This window comes from Desmodus rotundus, chromosome 12, assembly GCF_022682495.2.
Source record: "Desmodus rotundus isolate HL8 chromosome 12, HLdesRot8A.1, whole genome shotgun sequence".
NCBI lineage: Eukaryota > Metazoa > Chordata > Mammalia > Chiroptera > Phyllostomidae > Desmodus > Desmodus rotundus.
The window spans coordinates 31,833,822-31,846,395 of NC_071398.1; the positions used below are offsets into that span (position 1 = coordinate 31,833,822).

Here is a 12,574-nt window from a genome sequence, read left to right on the forward strand (position 1 = left end):
CCTCTCTCTAAAAATAAATAACTAAAATCTTAAAATAAATAAAGTTTCCAACTGTTATTATACAGGGTGGGGCAAAAGTAGGTTTACAGTTGTTCCTATGAAAAATAATAGTATAATTAATAAATAATTATACAAGAATAAACTCTGTGTTTTTCATACTCACAACTGTAAATGTACTTTTGCCCTGCCCTGTCTATTTCTCCCTTCGGTTCTGTCAGTTTTGGGTTCATATATTTTGGAGCTCTGTTGTTTGGTGTGTATGTGTTTATAATTGTTATAGCTTCTTGATGGGTTGAACTTTTTGGGTTTTTTTAATCCTCACTCGAGGATATGTTTATTGGTTTTAGAGGGAGAGGAAGGCAGAGAGAGAGGGATACATGATGTGAGAGAGAAACATTGATCAGTTGCCTCCCGTATGTACCCTGACCAAGGATTGACCCCACAACCTGCCTATATGCCCTGACTGGGGATCAAATCCACAGCCTTTTTGGTGCATGAGCGGATGCTCCTACCAACTGGGCTGCCCGGCCAGGGCTGATGGGTTGAATTTTTTAAAATCAATATGTTTTTCTTTGACTCTTGTGAAAGAAATTTTAAAGCCATATTTTATTATGCCTATAATTTTATAAGCTATATTTTAAAGCTGTATTCTATTTTGCCTGATACTAATACAACCACCGCAGCTTTCTTTTGGATTTACTTCTCCCATTTATTTGTTTCCTGTATGTCTAGTATGTTTTTGTTCCCCAGTTCCTTCATCGCTGCCTGTTTTTGTATTTATTTTAAACACACACCTTCTTGAGTCCCTTCTCCTTTAAAAAAATTTTTTTAGGTATTTCTTAGTGGTTACCTTGGGGATTACCTATAACATGTTATGACAATCAAGGATAAACTTATAATACCCTAATTTGAATAATATCAGTGAGTTTCAATACTATACACTCTGTTCCTATACATCTGTGTCCCCCTCCTTTATATTATTATTGTCACAGGTTGTGTCTTTATAATAGGAGCCCATTACCATATAATTTTTGTAATTCTCTCCCGAGGATATGTTTATTGATTTTAGAGAGAGAGGAAGGGGAAGACAGAGACAGAGGGAGAGAGACAGACAGACAGACAGACATCAGTATGAGAGAGAATCCTCGATCAGATGCCGCCTCAATTGGATATCGATCCCACAAGCAAGGTATGTTGCCTGACTGGGAATTGAACATGAAACCTTTTGGTGTTCAGGATGACTCTCCAACCAATGGAGCCACCCAACCAGGGCAGCCATAGATTTTTAATGATTGTTTTGTGCATTTGCCTATTAAATAATACAAGAAAAAGAGGAGTTACAAACTATACAAAATACAATAGTACTGGCTTTTACATTTACCAATGCAGTTACCTTTACTGTTTGCCATAGACTGAATTGTGTCCCCCAAAATTCATGTCAAACCTGAACCCCCAATATGATATTTGGAGGTGGAGCCTCTGGGAGATGAATAGATCTTGAGAGTTGAGCTCTCATGATGAGATTAGTGCCCTTAAAAGAAGAGACAAAAGAGAGATCTCTTTATCTGTCTGCACTTTGAGGGCACAATGAGAAATCACTGTCTGCAAGCCAGGAAGTGGGCCTTCACCAAATCTGCTGGCACCTTGACCTTGGACTTCCCAGCTTCCGGAACTAAGAACTGTTGTTTAGGCCACTCAGCCTAAGGTATTTGGTTATGGCATCCAAGTTGACTAAGACACAGGTGTTCCTTACTTTTACTTATAGCTTTGAATTACCATCTAGTGTTCTTTCACTTTGACCCTAAAGGACTCCTGTATTTCTGTAAAGCAGGTCTACTGGTGAGAAACTGTTTCAGCTTTTTTTTTTTTTTTTTTTTTTTTTTTTAAGAGGAGAAGGGAAGGAGAAAGAGAGGTAGAGAAACATCAATGTGAGAGAGAAGCATCGATTGGTTGCTAGTGAAGCTATCAGAAACTAGAGGGTTTTTTAAATAGAAATATTTAAAAGTACACATTCACAGGGGTGAAAAGTACAGCATGAGGAATATAGTCAATAATATTGTTACATATGGTGCCAGTTGAGTACAGGAAATATCAAGGGGAACACTTTGTAAAGTATATGATTGTCTAATCACTATGCTGTACACCTGAAACTAATACAAAAATAATATTGAATGAAAAAAATTTAAAAAGGAATTATATGTTTTGGATGGGTTCTAAAGTCATTTGGGAGAAATTCAGTGGAGTGGCTATTTAGCTGTCTTTTATTTGTATTTGAAATATTAAAAATGACCTAATTATTTGTTCCTCTTTAAGGTATTGAATCATGAAAGCTGACTCCAGAAGAATAAATAAATAAAAATGAAAAAAATTGTGATAACTATGTATAGTGCCAGGTGGGTACTGGCCTTATTGGGGGGAATCACTTCATAAATTATATGTCTAATTACTATGCTGTAAAACTGAAACTAATATGTTAAATGTCAACTGAATGTAATTGAATTAAATGTAAATGCAGTTCAATTGAATGAATGTAAATGTAACTGGAAACATAAAATAAAATAAAAAATTTAAACTAAACAGTCAATGACTTTGGTAGCTATAGAACATTTCTGGTTATGAGTTTACTCACGGATGAGCTTTGGTAATTTGTGTCTCTGATGGAATTTGTCCATTCCATCTAAGTGGTTGACTATTGATGTAAAAGTTGTTCATATATTCCCTCATTATCTCTTTAATATCTGGGAGATTTGTAGCAACATCATCTCATTCTGATATTGATAACCTATGTCTTTACTCTTTTTCTGGAAGTTTGGCTAGATATCAATTTTATTGATCTTATCAAAGTACTGGGTTGGTTAAAAAGTTGTTTGGGTTTTTGCACTAAGATGGCTCTGGTAGTGCTTAGTTGTCTTTAACTTAATTTGAAACAATTTTGTTAGATTGTATTGTGACAGCTGACATATCAGCATGCATTTAAAAATTATCAAAATTGGTGAATTTTTGTATAGCCATTTTAATATTGAAGATGGAAGAAAATAAGCAACCCTTTCAGCATATTATGCTTTATTATTTCAAGAAAAGTAAAACGAAACTGAAACGCAGAAAAAGATGTTTGCAGTGTATGGAGAAGGTGGTGTGACTGATAAAATGTGTCAAAAGTGGCTTGCAAAGTTTCATGCTGGAGATTTCTCACCGGATGATGCTCCATGGTCGGGTAGACCAGTTGAAGTTGATGGCGATCAAATCAAAACATTAATTGAGAACAATTAACATTATGCCACACGGGAGATAGCTGACATATTCAAAATATCCAAATCAATAAGGTTATTGGTGAAAATGAAAAATGTGTCTATTTTATGAAAAAAACTAAATGAACATTTTGGCCAACCCAATACCAGCTTTTGGATTTCTCATTTGATTTATTCTTTGATCCATGGGTTTTTAGGAACTGTATTATTTAATTCCTAAATACTTGGAGATTTTTAAAGTATCTTTCTGTTAGTGATTTGTAGTTTAATTCCATTATGAATGAGAACATATTTTATGTCACTTGAATCCTTTCAATTCGTTGAGACTTGTTTTATGACCCAAGTATGATATATGTTGGTAAATGTCCCCTGTACTTGAGAATGATATGTGTTCTTTTTTTGTTGTGCGAAGTTTTTATAAATGTTAATTAGGTTGGTTTGTTTGATGGTGTTCAGACTTACTGTCCTGGCTGATTTTTTAAAGTTATATTTTATTGATTATGCCATTACAGTTGTCCCTGTTTCCCCCCCTTCTACCCAGCACCCCATACTCCCTCAGGCAATCCCCCCACCATTGTTCATGTCTATGGGTATACATATTGGCTATATTTCCTATACTGTACTTTACATCCTCGTGGCTATTCTGTAACTACCTATTTGTACTTTAAAAAAAGAGATATATTTATTTTTAGAGAGAGGGAAGGAAAGGAGAAAGAGAGGGAAAGAAACATCAATGTGTGCTTGCCTCGTGTGCCCCAGTGTAGGAACCTAGCTGGCAACTCAAGCATGTGCCCTGACTGGGAACAAACCCGTGACCCTTTGGTTCACAGGCCGGCACTCAATCCACTGAGCCACACCAGCCAGGGCCCTATTTGTACTTCTTAATCCCTTTACCTCTTCACCCATTCTCTCCCTCCCTCCTCCCATCTGGCAATCATCTGGTAACTAACTTCTTCCTCTTGCTGCTTATAAGAGTCTTTCTCTTCATCATTAACCTTTGGCCTTTTAATTATGATTAAAAGGTGTCTTGGAATGGACCTATTTGCATCCATTGTAATTGGGACTCTGTGCTTCCTGGACTTGCATGTCTATTTCCTTCACCAAATTAGGAAAGTTTTCTTTCACTATTTTTTCAGATAGAGTTCCAATTTCTTGCTCTTTCTGTTCTCCTTCTGCCACCCTCCTCCCTAATGATTAGTGATGTTGAGTATCTTTTCATATGCTTATTGGCTCTTCCTTTGTGTATCTTCTTTGGAGAAATGACTATTCAAGTCCTTTGCCCGTTCTTGAAGTGGGTTGCTTGTTCTTTTGTTGTTGAATCTTAGGGGCTCTCTGTATATTCTGGATATTAATCCCTTACTGGATATAAGGTTTAAATATTTCCTCCCATTCTGTGGTTTTATGGAAACCACATTGTCTTTTATTTATTCTTTATTTTTTAATCCTCACCTGAGGATATGATTTTTATTTATTTCAGAGAGAGAGACAGAGGAAGTGGGGAAGACAGAGAGAAAGAAACATGGATGTAAGAGATAAACATTGATAAGTTGCCTTCCATATGCACCCAGACTGGGTATTGAACCCACAACCTAGATATGTTCCCTGACCAGGGATCAAACCCACAACCTTTTGGTGTACAGGATAATGCTCCAACCAACTGAGCTACCCAGCCAGGGCTTGATATTGTCTTTTGATGAACAAAACTTTAGTTTTCATGAAGTCCAATTTGTTTCTTTTTCTTTAAAGATTTTTAAAAATATTTTTTATTGATTATGCTATTACAGTTTTCCCAACTTTTCCCCCTCTATTCCCCCTCCACCCTGCCCCCCAAACCTCCAGCATCCCACCCTTAGTCCATGTCCATGGGTTGTACATTTAAGTTCTTCAAGTCCTCTGTTTCCCATACCATTTTTTATCTCTACCTGTCTACCTTATGCCTACTAACCATGCTTCTTCTTCCCTGTACCTTTTCCCCCCATTCCTCCTTTCCCCCTCCCCATAGAAATCCCTCTGTGTGACGTCCATTTCTCTGATTCTGTTCCTGTTCTGGTTGTTTGCTTAGTTTTTATTTTCATTGTTTTTCTTTTCTTTTAGGTTCATTTGTTGATAGTTGTGAGTTTGTTGTCATTTTAATGTTTATAATTTTTATTGTCTTTTTCTTAGATAAGTCCCTTTAACATTTCATATAATAAGGGCTTGGTGATGATGAACACCCTTAACTTGACCTTATCTGGGAAGCACTTTATCTGCCCTTCCATTCTAAATGAAAGTTTGCTGGATAGAGTAATCTTGGATGTAGATCCTTGCCTTTCATGACTTCAAATACTTCTTTCCAGCCCCTTCTTGCCCATAAGGTCTCTTTGGAGAAATCAGCTGACAGTCTTATGGGAACTCCTTTGTAGGTAACTGTCTCCTTTTCTCTTGCAGCTTTCAAGATAGATGATCTCCTTATATTTAACCTTGGGTAACTTAATGATGATGTGCCTTGGTGTTTTCCTCTTTGGGTCCAACTTCCTTGGGACTCTCTGGGCTTCCTGGACTTCCTGGAAGTCTATTTCCTTTGGCAGATTGGGGAAGTTTTCCTTCATTATTTGTTCAAATAAAATTTCAATTTCTTGGTGTTCCTTTTCTCCTTTTGGCACCCCTATAATTCGGATATTGGAATGTTTCAGGTTGTCCCAGAGGTTTGTAAGAGGTTTCCTCTTCACTTTTTTGAATTCTTGTTTCTTCATTTTGATCTGGATGGATATTTATTTTTTCCTTTTGTTCCAAATCATTGCTTTGAGTCCTGGATTCCTTCCTGTCACTGTTGGTTCCATGAATATTCTGCTTTATTTCACTTTGGGTATCCTTCATTTGTTTTTTTTCATTTTTTGACCAAACTCAATCAGATCTGTGAGCATTTTGATTACCAGGGCTTTAAATTCTCCATCAGGTAGGTTGGCGATCTCCTCATCGCTTATCTCTCTTTCTGAGTTTATGCTCTGTTCTTTCATTTGGGCCATATTTCTTTGTCTTGGCACAGTTGCTATGTTGTAAGGGGATGGGGCCTTGGGTATTCACCTGGGCAGGGTAACCCTCTTTGCTGCCATGGCCCTGCCAGTCTGGTTGTTCTGGTTGATTTTTTAATTCCTTTGTTGTTGGAGTTCCATGCAGTTTGGTTTTCTGGCGATTTTGGTTGTTTATTGATTTCAGATTGGTTGTTATCCTCCTTTTGGTTGTGCGAGGAAGCGAAGGGTCTCTACCTACTCCTCCATCTTAGCCGGAACTCCCGTTTCTTTTTTCTTTTGTGGCTGTGCCTTTGGTGTCATATCTAAGAAATTATTGCTAAATCCAGTGTCATAAAGCTTTTCCTTTATGTTATCTTCTGTTTTATACTTTTAGGTCTTACCTTTAAGTTTTTGATCCACTTTAATTTTTTTCAGTGTTTTATTTATTTTTTAAAATTAACTTTACTGGGGTGACACTGGTCAATAGAGTCATATAGGTTTCAAGGGTGTGTTTCTATGATCCATGATCTGTGTACTGCCCTGTGTGCCCACCACCCACAGTCAAATCATCTTCTGTCACCATGTATTTGGCCCCCTTTACTCTTTTCTCCCCCTTCCTCTTCCCTCTGCCAATCACCATGCTGTTGTTGGTGTCTGTGAGTTTCAGTTTTATATCCCACATATGAGTGAAATCATATGGTTCTTAGCTTTTTTTGACTGACTTACTTCGCTTAGCATAATATTCTCAAGGTCTATCCATGTTGTCAAAATTGGAGGTATATCATCTCTTCTTATGACTAAGTAGTATTCTATTGTATATATATGTACGTCTTCTTTATCCAACCCTTTTTTAAAAATATATTTTATTTATTATGCTATTACAGTTGTCCCATTTCCCACCTTTATTCCCCTCCTCCCTCCCACCCTCATTCCCCCTGCCCCCCCCTTTAGTTCATGTCCATGGGTCATACATATAAGTTCTTTGGCTTCTGTCTACATTTCCTATACTATTCTTAACCTCCTCCTGTCTATTTTTTGCCTACCATTTATGCTACTTATTCTCTGTACTTTCCCCCACCCCCTCGCCTTCCCTGCTGATAACCCTCCATGTGATCTCCATTTCTGTGACTCTGTTCCTGTTCTAGTTGTTTGCTTAGTTTGTTTTTGTTTTTGTTTTCTTTAGGTTCTGTTGTTAATAGCTGTGAGTTTGTTATCACTTTACTGTTCATATTTTTTATCTTCTTTTTCTTAGATAAGTCCCTTTAACATTTCATATAATAAGGGCTTGGTGATGATGAACTCGCTTAACTTGACCTTATCTCAGAAGCTCTTTATCTGCCCTTCCATTCTAAATGATAGCTTGCTGGATAGAGTAATCTTGGATTTAGGTCCTTGCCTTTTATCACTTCAAACACTTCTTTCCAGCCCCTTCTTGCCTGCGAGGTTTCTTTTGAGAAATCAGCTGATAGTCTCATGGGAATTCCTTTGTAGGTAACTCTGTCCTTTTCTCTTGCTGCTTCTAAGATTCTCTCTTTATCTTTAATCTTAGGTAATGTAATTATGATGTTCCTTGGTGTTTCCTTGGGACCAACTTCTTTGGGACTCTCTGAGCTTCCTGGACTTCCTGAAAGTCTATTTCTTTTGCCAGATTGGAGAAGTTCTCCTTCATATTTTTTCAAATAAATTTTCAACTTCTTGCTCTTTTTCTTCTCCTTCTGGCACCCCTATAATTCAGATGTTGGAACATTTAAAGATGTCCTGGAGGTTCCTAAGCCTCTCCTCATTTTTTTGAACTCTTGTTTCTTCATTCTGTTCTGGTTGAATGTTTCTTTCTTCCTTCTGCTCCACACTGTTGATTTGAGTCCCAGTTTCCTTCCCATAACTGTTGGTTCCCCTGTACATTTTCCTTTATATCACTTTTCATAGTCTTCATTTTTCCTTCTATTTTGTAACCATACTCAACCATTTCTGCGAGCATCCTGATTACCAGTGTTTTGAACTGAGCATCTGATAGGTTGGCTATCTCTTCATCACATAGTTGTATTTTTTTTTTTTTTTTTGGGGAGCTTTGATCTGTTCTTCATTTGGGCCATTTTTTTTTTTTTTTTTGTCTCAGTGAGCCTGTTACATAGTAAGGGGCAGAGCCTTAGGTGTTCATGAGGGTGGGGCAACTCACGACACTGCGTTGTGGTGCTGTATGTGGGGGAGGGGTCCAACAGGGAACAGTGCCACTTGCTCCACTCTCTGCTGGTTTTCAGTCACTTCCTCCACTACCCACAGTCAACTTGGGCCCTTCTGGTGCTGATTCCTGGGTGGGTGGGTTTGTGTAAGGACCTGTGAATCTCCCCAATGAACTCTCCTGTGAGGCTGGGACTTTCTCCTGCTGTGGCCCCGACCACCACAGGTGTTTTCAGTCAGAGGCTATGAGGTTTTCTTTTCCAGCACTGGAACCCTGGGTTGGGAGGTCTGTCTCGCTCCCCAGTTGTTCCTCTCGTTTATCTGCTCATGAATGTGGGACCACCCAGTCCACAAGCCACTGCCTCACCCAGTCCACCAGCCACCACCTTGCCCACCCCAGTCCTCCAGCCACAGACTTGGTGCGAATCCTCTCCACTCGGTTTCCTGTCTCCGCCCCTCCTACCGGTCTGGATGAATGTTTCTTCTTTAACTCCTTGGTTGTCAGACTTCCATACAGTTGGATTTTCTGTCAGTTCTGGTTGTTTTTTGTTTTAAAATTTGTTGTTGTTCTTCTTTTGGTTGTGCAAGGAGACACAGTGTGTCTACCTACACCTCCATCTTGGCCGGAAGTCCTATCCAATCCTTTATCAAAGGACACTTTGGTTGTCACCATGTCTTGGCCACTGTAAATAATGCTGCAATGAACATTTATTTGCATATATCTTTGCAAATAAATATTTTTGAGTAGATAACCCAGAAGAAGGATTGCTGGGTCATAGGGTGACTCTATTCTTAATTTTTGGAGGAACTGCCATACCGTTTTCCATAGCGGCTGTTCCAGTCAAATTCCTACCAGCAGTGAATGAGGGTTCCTTTTTCTGTGCAACCTAACACTTTCTATTTAATTAATTAATTAATTTAAAACCCTCACATGAGGACAATTACATTGATTCCAGAGAGAGAAGGGAGGTAGAGAAAGAGAGAAACACTGATGTGAGAGAAACATCAATTGGTTTCTTCTCAACGTACCCCGACAGGGGACCAAACTTACAACCTAGGCATATGCCCTGACTGGGAATCGAACCTGTGACCTTTTGGTTTATGGGATGATGCTCCAACCAACTGAGCCACACTGGCCAAAGCTCCACACTTGTTATTATCTTTCTTGTTGATAATAGCCATTCTAAGAGATGTGAAATGGTATCTCATTTTTATTTTGATTTGCATTTCCCTAATAGCTAGTGAAGTTGAGCATCTTTTCGTATATCTGATGGCCATTTGTATGTCTTCGTAGGAGAGGTGTCTATTCAGGTCCTCTGCCCATTTTTTAATTGGATTGTTTGGTGCTAAGTTGTATGAGTTATATATATACATATGATTTTAACCCCTCATTGAGCTGTTTGCAAATGTCATTTCCTGTTTGGTTGGTTGCCTTTTTGTTTTGTTGTTAGTTTCTTTTGCTGTGAATAAGTCTTTTAGTTTAATAATAGTCCCGTTCATTTATTTTTGCCTTTATTTCCTTTGCCTTTGAGGTCAAATTCATAAAATATTCCTTATGATCAAGGTCTATAAGTTTAGTACCTATGTTTTCTATGTAATTTATTGTTTCAGATCTTATATTTAAGTCTTTGATCCATTTGAATTAATTTGTGTACATGGGGATAAACTGTAACTTAGTTTTGTTCTTTTGTGTGTGGCTTTCCAATTTTCCCAGCGCCATTCGTTGAACAGGCTTTCTTTTCTCCATTGTGTGTTTTTGGCTCCTTTGTCAGCAACTATTTGCCCATATCCATGTGGTTTTATTTCTGGGCTCTCAATTCTGTTCCATTAATCAGTGTGTCTGTTTTTCTGCCAATACCATGCTGTTTTGATTATAGCTCTGTAGTATAATTTGAGGTCAAGTAGTGTGATGCCTCTGGCTTCATTCTTTTTTCTCAGGATTGTTTTGGCCATTTGGAGTCTTTCTGGTTTCATATGAATCTGATGGTTTTTGTTTTATTTATTTAAAAAACGCTATTGAGAATTTTTTTAAAAAGATTTTATTTATTTAGAGAGAGGGGAAGGGAGGGAGAAAGAGAGGGAAAGAAACATCAATGTGTGGTTCCTATTGTGCACCCCCTACTGGGAACCTGGCCTGCAACCCAGGTGTGTGCCCTGACTTGGAACTGAACTGGTGACCCTTTGGTTCGCAGGCTGGCACTCAATCCACTGTGCCACACCAGCCAGGGGATATTGAGATTTTTGATAGGGAGTACATTAAATCTTATATTGCTTTGGGTAATATGGCCATTTTAACTATGTCGATTCTTCCAATCCATGAAAATGGATCATCTTTCCATTTCATTGTGTCTTTTCCAATCTTTTAAAGTAATGCTTTGTTGTTTTCAGTATATAGGTCCTTCACATCGTTTAGTAAGTTTAGTCCTAGATATTTTATTCTTTTGGTTGCAATTGCAAAAGAAATTGTTGTTTTTTTCCATTTCTTTTTCTTAGGTTTCATTATTGTCATATAGGAAAGCAGTGGATTTTTGTACATTGATTTTGTATCCTGCAACATTACTGTATTTGTTTATTGTTTTTAATAGGTTTTTTGGGGGTGGAATCTTTAGGGTTTTCTATATATAGAATCATGTCATCTGCAATTGGTGGCTTTTAATTATTCTTTCCCAATTTGGATGCCTTTTCTTTCTTTCTCTTGCCTGATTGCTCTGGCTGGGACCTCCAAAACTATGCTGAGTAACAGTGGTGAGAGTGGGCATCCTTGTCTTGTTCCTGATTTTAGATGGAAATCTTTTAGTTTTTCCCTGTTAAGTATGATTTTGGCTGAGGATTTGTTATGTATGGCCTTTAGTATGTTGAGGTACTTTCCTTATATATCCACTTTATTGAGTGTTTTAATAAATCCATGTTGTATCTTATCAAATCTCCTTTGTTTTGTTAATGTGTTGTATTGCATTGATCGATTTGCATATATTGAACTATCCTTGTGCCCCTTGAACCCCACTTGATGGTGATTATTATTTTTTTTAATGTATTCCATTTGCTAGTATTTTGTTTAGGATTTTTGCATCTGTATTCATCAGATATATTGGTCCATAGTTTTCTTTTTTGTGTTTTATCCTTCAGGTTTGGTATTAGGATTATGTTGGCCTCATCAAATGTGTTAGGAAGTATTGCCTCTTATTCAGTTTTTTGGAAGAGTTTGAGATAGGTATCAAATCTTCTTTGAATGTTTGGTAGAATTCACTGGTGAAGCCATCGGCCCTGGACTTTTATTTTTGGGGAGGTTTTTGGTGATTGTTTCTATTTCCTCACTCTTTATTGATCTGTTTAGATTTTCCAGTTCTTCATGATTCAGTCTAGGAAGGTTATATATTTCTAGGAACTTATCCATTTCTTCTAGATTATTGAATTTGGTGGCATATAGTCTTTCATAGTATTGTAATACAGTTCTTTGTATATCTGTGATGTCTGTAGTAACTTCTCTTTCATTTGATTTTGTTTGTATGAGTCTTTTCTCTTTTTCCTTAGTGAGTCTCACCAGGGGTTTGTCAATTTTATTAATCTTATCAGAGAACCAGCTATTCTTTGCATTACTTTTTTATATAGTCTTTTTGCTATTTCATTCAATTCCGTTCTAATTTTTATTATTTTCTCTCTTCTGACTTTGGGTTGCTTTTGTTCTTCTTTTTCTAGTTCTTTAAGTTGTAATGTTAGGTTGTTTACTTGGGATTTCTTGTATCTTGACATAGGCTCGTAATGATATAAACTTCCCTCTTATTGCTGCTTTCACCGCATCCTAGAAGTTTTGATATGTTGTATTGTTATTTTTCATTTGTCTCTGTATCTTTTAATCTCATCTTTTTTAAGCATTTTTTATTGATTATGCTATTACAGTTTTCCCAATTTTTTCTCCCTTTATCCCCCCTCCACCCTGCCCCCTAACCCTCCAGCATTCCCTGCCCCCCTTAGTTCATATCCGTGGGTTGTACATATAAGTTCTTTGACTTCTCTGTTTCCTATACCATTCTTAACCTCTCCCTATCTATTTTATGCCTACCAATTATCCTTCTTCTTCCCTGTACCTTTCCTCCCCTCCCCCTCCCTACTGAAAACCCTCCATGTGATCTCCATTTCTCTGATTCTGTTCCTGTTCTA

General features: G+C 37.6%; 1 long non-coding RNA gene across 3 annotated transcripts in view; it reads left to right on the forward strand.

The window, feature by feature from the left end:
- The window catches only part of LOC123479316 (uncharacterized), a 60,293-nt gene that overhangs the window by 19,204 nt on the left and 28,515 nt on the right, over positions 1–12,574 (forward strand). Inside the window, exons 2-3 of one of the 3 annotated variants that reach the window (XR_008425644.1) lie at positions 1,050–1,189; positions 2,314–2,393. This is a non-coding gene — a long non-coding RNA (uncharacterized lncRNA). The remainder of the gene's footprint in view (positions 1–1,049; positions 1,190–2,313; positions 2,394–12,574) is intronic. The other 2 variants (XR_006654898.2, XR_006654900.2) reach the window with 2 other exon arrangements.